The sequence below is a fragment of the Miscanthus floridulus genome, unplaced genomic scaffold, assembly GCF_019320115.1.
Source record: "Miscanthus floridulus cultivar M001 unplaced genomic scaffold, ASM1932011v1 fs_373_4, whole genome shotgun sequence".
NCBI classification, from domain to species: domain Eukaryota; kingdom Viridiplantae; phylum Streptophyta; class Magnoliopsida; order Poales; family Poaceae; genus Miscanthus; species Miscanthus floridulus.
Window position 1 is genome coordinate 58098 of NW_027096667.1, and position 6410 is coordinate 64507.

Below are 6410 nucleotides of genomic sequence, written 5' to 3' on the forward strand. Positions count from 1 at the left end.
TGGATCCGGCCCCTCCCCTCCCCTCCCCTTCTTCCCCGCCGACGGCCGCGGAGCCGGCCCCTCCCCTCCCTCCCCTTCTTCTTCCCCAGATCCGGCCCCTCCCCTTCTTCCCCGCCGGCGGCCGCGGATTCGGCCCCTCCCCTCCCTCCCCTTCTTCTTCCGCCGTGGATCTAGCCCCTCCCCTCCCTCCCCTTATTCTTCCCCAGATCCAGCCCCTCCCCTTCTCCTTCCCCCCGGCGGCCGCGGATCCGACCCCTCCCCTCCCTCCCCTTCTTCTTCCCCGCTGGCGGCCGCGGATCCGGCTTCTCCCCTCCCTCCCCTTCTTCTTTCGGGGACCGCAGATCCGGCCCCTCCCCTCCCTCCCCTTCTTCTTCCGCGCCGGCAAGTAGCTGGGATTAAAGTTCTGGTTTCTCAGGGATTGTGATTTTTTCAGGGGCAGCTAGTTTAGTTTTCAGAGTCAGCGGCTAGCTATTGTGTAAAATTTTGTAATATATCATAGTAACGCATTTTAGCCTGTTACCTTGATGGCTTGATAGTGTTCTGTAGTTGTAGAAGAACAAATCTTTCTAGTAATTTTTTTCTTCTTTTTATCATATATGTTTCTTATAACTGCAGGCAGTGTTTCGTTTTGTCTTGGAGTGCTTGATACAAGTATTTTATTAAGTTTCTGATGTAATTTATCTGCTATGTGAAATCTAGAAACTTAATGTAAGCTACTGATAAAAAAATGGACAATTTCTAAAAGACCTCTCTTAGCAAAAACCAGAAGCAAAAGTAAAACGGATACCTTCCAATCACTACAACAAAGCTTCATTAGAATGAGACATAAGCTGACATAAATTTGTACTTATTCAGAGACTGATATATGACATTATGACTTGTCTTAAATTTGTAACAATAGGAACTTGATCATAGATTAGTTAATTGAGGGTGTGGAGTTAAGACTACCTAGGGTTTGATTCCTCATCAAGGAGAAATTGGATGCCCTATTTCTTGTTAGGAAGATGCTTTGAGTACAACAACTTGAATACAACCCGATTACAACCATGCATCTAAACCATTCAACGCATTTGATAGCTTTCTATATATCTAATTGATCTTTGATCACTAGATCTTGAGTAGTACCGAAGTTCTACTCTTTGTATGAGTAAGAGATCTTGGTATAAAATGATCTTTTTTTAAGTAAGGAAATGCTTTGAGTACAGCTAGAGTATAGCATATAAACAATTCAATGTAGTTTTCATCAAGTGATCTTTAACTGTTGAATCTTAAGTCAAGTCCGCCTCATATGGTTATACATATAGCAGTCCTCTTCTTGTTAATATATAAAGGAGTCTAGTTTCTTCTTTATTAGGTTAGTTTCTGCTTTCAAGTTTGCAAAGACAGTTTAAACAGTGGAAGTTCGGTTGTTTACCTTAACTTTGTACTGATTATTTATTTATATGTGTTTAATGGGAAAACCTGACTTGACTTGTCTTGAATATGTAATGATTATGATTATATATATAATTATATAAAGACAGATATAAAAAATTTCAAATTTGTTCTGTTTTTATGCAGAATTTTTTTAAATCTGACTTTTCTTCTGAAGGCTGAGGTGCAACCACAAACCTCATGGAAATAGGTGATAATTTACTGATAATATAAACAAATATCTAAGTATCTGAAACAGATTGGCGTATAATTATTATTGTCTAGTCCTAACAATTGGCTTATTTAGCACAAGTTGTTTTCCTCAGTTTCATATATATTGATCTAGAGATGCTTATTTTTGTGAAAGGATGAGAAAATTATCAAACACCACACTGAATATATGGTGTGGAACTGTGGTTTAGTTCGAAAAGTTTATTGTCCAAAGTAGGAATGTGTAACTATTCTAGAAATAAGTCATGAATACTTGTTTGTGTATTTCAATATCCGATTGTTGTAAAAAATGTTATCTGTAGTAGCTTTTCAAATTAGTATTGTAGCAGATCATGTGCTAACAAAGTGCAGTACATTTCACCAGCTAACGATTTGTCATCTAGATTGTGTAAGTAGAGAATATAATAAAAGATTATACATCAGAAACGAATTAGTTTTGCTGGGCGGGACAGCTAGTTATTGGTTGCTCTGCCTATGCAGAAATGATTTTGTTTTTGAAAATGTTAGTTCTGGTGACTACTTGTTGGTCGCTTTAGCCATTCGTGCGTGTACTTAGAAGTATCATCATAACTTATATGCTTGTGAACTAGCCATTCGTGCGTGTACTTAGAAGTATCTTCTTAGCACTTGTTGCAATAGCATTGTGTTTTTAATTGTGCCTTTGTTACCTGCTGTTTATTGCAGCAGCCGTTTTGCTTCACGTTGGACGTACTCTCCTTCACTATTTTATTTGTAACTCATGGCATGAAAATTTCTGAGTTTGTTACTGCTAGTTTTTCTAAATCGACATTTTTCTCATCTCTCTTTTCCAGCAGCTTGTGCCCATCTGTTCCTTCTATGTCTCTATATGTCCAGCAGTGACAGTCGTCAGTGTTCATGCCTTCCCTGGTTTTCAAATAGCAGCAGCAGCACTAAGACAAGGTAAGCATCCTGCAGATTCCTCTCTAGTGCGTGCCTGGCTTTGCTCTAAATTTGTTTCTGTGCAGCAGGTCAGTCCATTGCCAGTGAGCGGCAATTTATTCTGGCAGCTGGCAGCCTTGATTTTCAGATCAACAACACAAGGTATTCTTTAACAACAACAGCTGTAGCTATCAACTTTCTTAACCTGGAGTTCGCCTGCTCCGAGAGCGACTGTGGCGCCATCCAGGGCACTGGCGGCTGCGCCCGGCCAGACGAAGGCCTCCTGTCGCGGGCGCGGGTGGCCATGAACGCCTACTACCAGGCCCGGGGCAGGAACTCGTGGAACTGCTTCTTCAACGGCACCGGCCTCATCACCATCACTGACCCCAGTGAGTAGACTGCCTTGCTGTGACTGTGAGTGTCTCGTTGCTTGTCAACTGTGTTGGCGGGCTGACATGGCTGGTGTTCTTGATTCTTGCAGGTCTTGGCACCTGCAAATATGCTTGAGATGGATGCATGGGAGGAAGAGGGACTGCCGTGACGCTGAACAATGGATCTGAATAAGATTGTAGGGATGATTGTTTTTGTTTGTTATTTATGTCCATTATGTGAGCAGGAAGTATCCTTACCTTACAGAATCAGAGCTGCTAGAATTCCAATCAAGACCTGCAAATATTTTTTTTTCTTTGGAAAATAGGTTTGCCGAGTGTAATTTCAAAAAACACTCGGCAAACAGTAACAGTATGCTGAGAAAAAAATATTTTTTTCTTTGGAAAATAGGTTTGCCGGGTGTAATTCCAAAAACACTCGGCAAACAATAATCCTTTGCCGAGTGTATTTTGGAAAAACACTCGGCAAACCACTTTTTTTTGCCGAGTGTCAAATTTGACACTCGGCAAAACGCTGTTTGCCGACTCTGTAGATGCCGTGTGCTGTTTGCCGAGTGTTACGCTCAGTAAAGCCTTTGCCGAGTGTTTTATGTCTTTTGCCGAGTGTTTCGGGCACTCGGCAAACTCAAGGAGTCCGGTAGTGTTTCCTGTAGTGATGGACACGTACACAGGTCAATTATATCTGTTTAACTCCATTATATTCGGAGACACCGACTGTGCATGATACTAAGAATGAATGAAATGATAATTCCTTAACGCTTAACAACTTCAAAACCAATACTGATTTGCGTTGAAAAAACATACACAGAAAAGGGTTCATGACTCCAATATATAATACTCCTAGTTAATTTCTCAAATATACATTAGTGATTTTTCAGACAATAAATAATAGAGAGAACACGGCGTCTGCAGCGAAGGGCGCGTATCGTCAGTTGGTAAGGTCCATGATAGCCGTGACGACGTCGCCGTCACTCTCCTTGAGAGCCTTGCATTGGCGGCCTTGTCCATGGACACTCCGGCCTTTGACATGACGAGCTCAGCCTTGGCGGCCTTGTCCATCCACCCCCATCCCGGCGGCGGACACACACAGCTTCAGCCTGGCCATCATGCTCTTAGTTCCTCCGTCCAGTACTGCTGCATGGCCTCACTGTTGCTGTGTGGACGCTGGCTACGTGATCCAGCAGCGCTCCCGCCGAGCCGACAAAGCCGCAACCATGGCCGAAGCAGCTGTACCGCGCGTGCAGACATGCCCTGCGATGGCTGCTCCGGTCGTGTACGTAGTAGGTCAGCCTAGCGGTGCAGCCGTAGGCGGCGTTCGGGCACGGGACGCAGATGGACTCCACCACTCGCTCCATGACATGGCACCTGCTGTCGTCCGAGTCGATTTCTTCACGGCACACATGGCACTTGGCGTTGCCGGTGGCCTCGAGCTTGCCGCGGCACGGAGAACACATCACATGCCCATCGATGCATTTCAAGCATGCATAAGTATAGGTGGTCATCATCAGCATATGAATGAGTGCAAAACATGCATAAACAAATGGTAAACACATGGAGAGGTCATCATCAGTGAAGGAGAGGTAGTAAAAAACCACGTACGGTTAACCAATGACATTTTCAAAACAAAAAAAAAAACATCTTAACACTACTGCATTTAGAAAGGTTAGTTGTTGTATTGAGGTGCGATGGACCAATGGAGAACGTACTGATGTGTGGCAACTAATCACAAGCGCTTGATGAAAGTGCTCTAACAACACTACCGGACTCCCTGAGTTTGCCGAGTGCCCGAAACACTCGGCAAAAGACATAAAACACTCGGCAAATGGTTCGCCGAGTGTAACACTCAGCGAACAGCACTCGCCAAAAAAAATGACGGCAAAGCCAACTTTGCCGAGTGTTTTTTATCGGGCACTCGGCAAAGCCTTTGCCGAGTGCCCGACACTCGGCAAAGTTGGAACCGATAAAAACCCGAAAAAATAGGAATTTTTACCCAAAAAAATAGAAAATTTTTTTTATTGGAGGAGGCCCCCACTGGCCAGCGCATGCGCCCATCTCCACAATTTTTCGCGCAAATCACGGCAACGCGGCCGAAGGGAATCGAACCCGCGACCTCCCCCTGCCGGCAAACCTCCTCTACCACTACACCACGCTTTCATTTGTGTTTGGATTTCGTTTTAGTTCCTAATATATTATACTAAACCGAATGTAAATTGCTTGTTTTAGGCCCTAAACGAATTCAAATAAAAAAGTTGTAAACTACAAAGTTTCATAACTTTTTGAGATCTACACTTTTAGTTTAGGAAGTTTTTCCATCCGAGGTCGTTTACAAAATTTGAATTTTAAAATTTTGAAATTCAAATGCAGTTTTGCATGACAAGATGATTTCAAATCAAAAAGTTACCAACTACAATGTTTCATAACTTTTCGAGATCTACAAAGTTTATTTTGGTTGTTTTTCCATCCGAGGTCGTTTGAAAAGTTTGAATTTTAAAATTTTGAAATTCAAACACAGTTTTGCATGACAAGATGATTTCAAATCAAAAAGTTGCCAACTACAATGTTTCATAACTTTTCGAGATCTACAAAGTTTATTTTGGTTGTTTTTCCATCCGAGGTCGTTTGAAAAGTTCGAATTTTAAAATTTTGAAATTTAAACACAGTTTTGCATGACAAGATGATTTCAAATAAAAAAGTTGCCAATTACAAAGTTTCATAACTTTTCGAGATCTACAAAGTTTATTTTGGTTGTTTGGTCATCTATTCATCCGACATGGTCATTCTAACATTGTCCACAAATCTTATATATCTCTCTTGTTGTTTCATAAACTACCAGAGAGATATGTTAGATTTGTGAACAAATTTACTTTCACTTTTTTATATGAAGAAAAGACCAAAACAAACATTGTACATCTTGATGAGTTATACAACTTTGTAGTTGAAAACTTTTTCATTTGAATTAATTTACTGCTTCAAAATGTGCTTTGAAATTTTCTTTGCCGAGTGTAAAAAAAAACACTCGGCAAACAAGCTTGTTTGCCGAGTGTAAAAAAAAACACTCGGCAAAGAGCTTCTTTGCCGAGTGTAAAAAAAACACTCGGCAAAGAGCTTGTTTGCCGAGTGTCCAAAAAAAACACTCGGCAAAGAGCTTCTTTGCCGAGTGTCAAAAAAAAAAAACACTCGGCAAAGACGTCTTTGCCGAGTGCCCGAAAAACAACACTCGGCAAACGACTTGACACTCGGCAAAGAGCCGGTCTCCGGTAAGGTTGATAGATAAAAAATGGTTGGCATAGAAAATCAAATTTATATATTCTAGCTCCATCCCTTGGATTTCTAAATAATTAAATCCTAATAATACCATGCCTCTTATTAAAAAAGAAAGAAAAATCCTACTACAATGTTATTCAGGAGTTCAGTTGTATTGCTGCTTTACTTTATTTTTTGTGTTCAGATGATGAGATTTTGCCTCAAAATTCATCA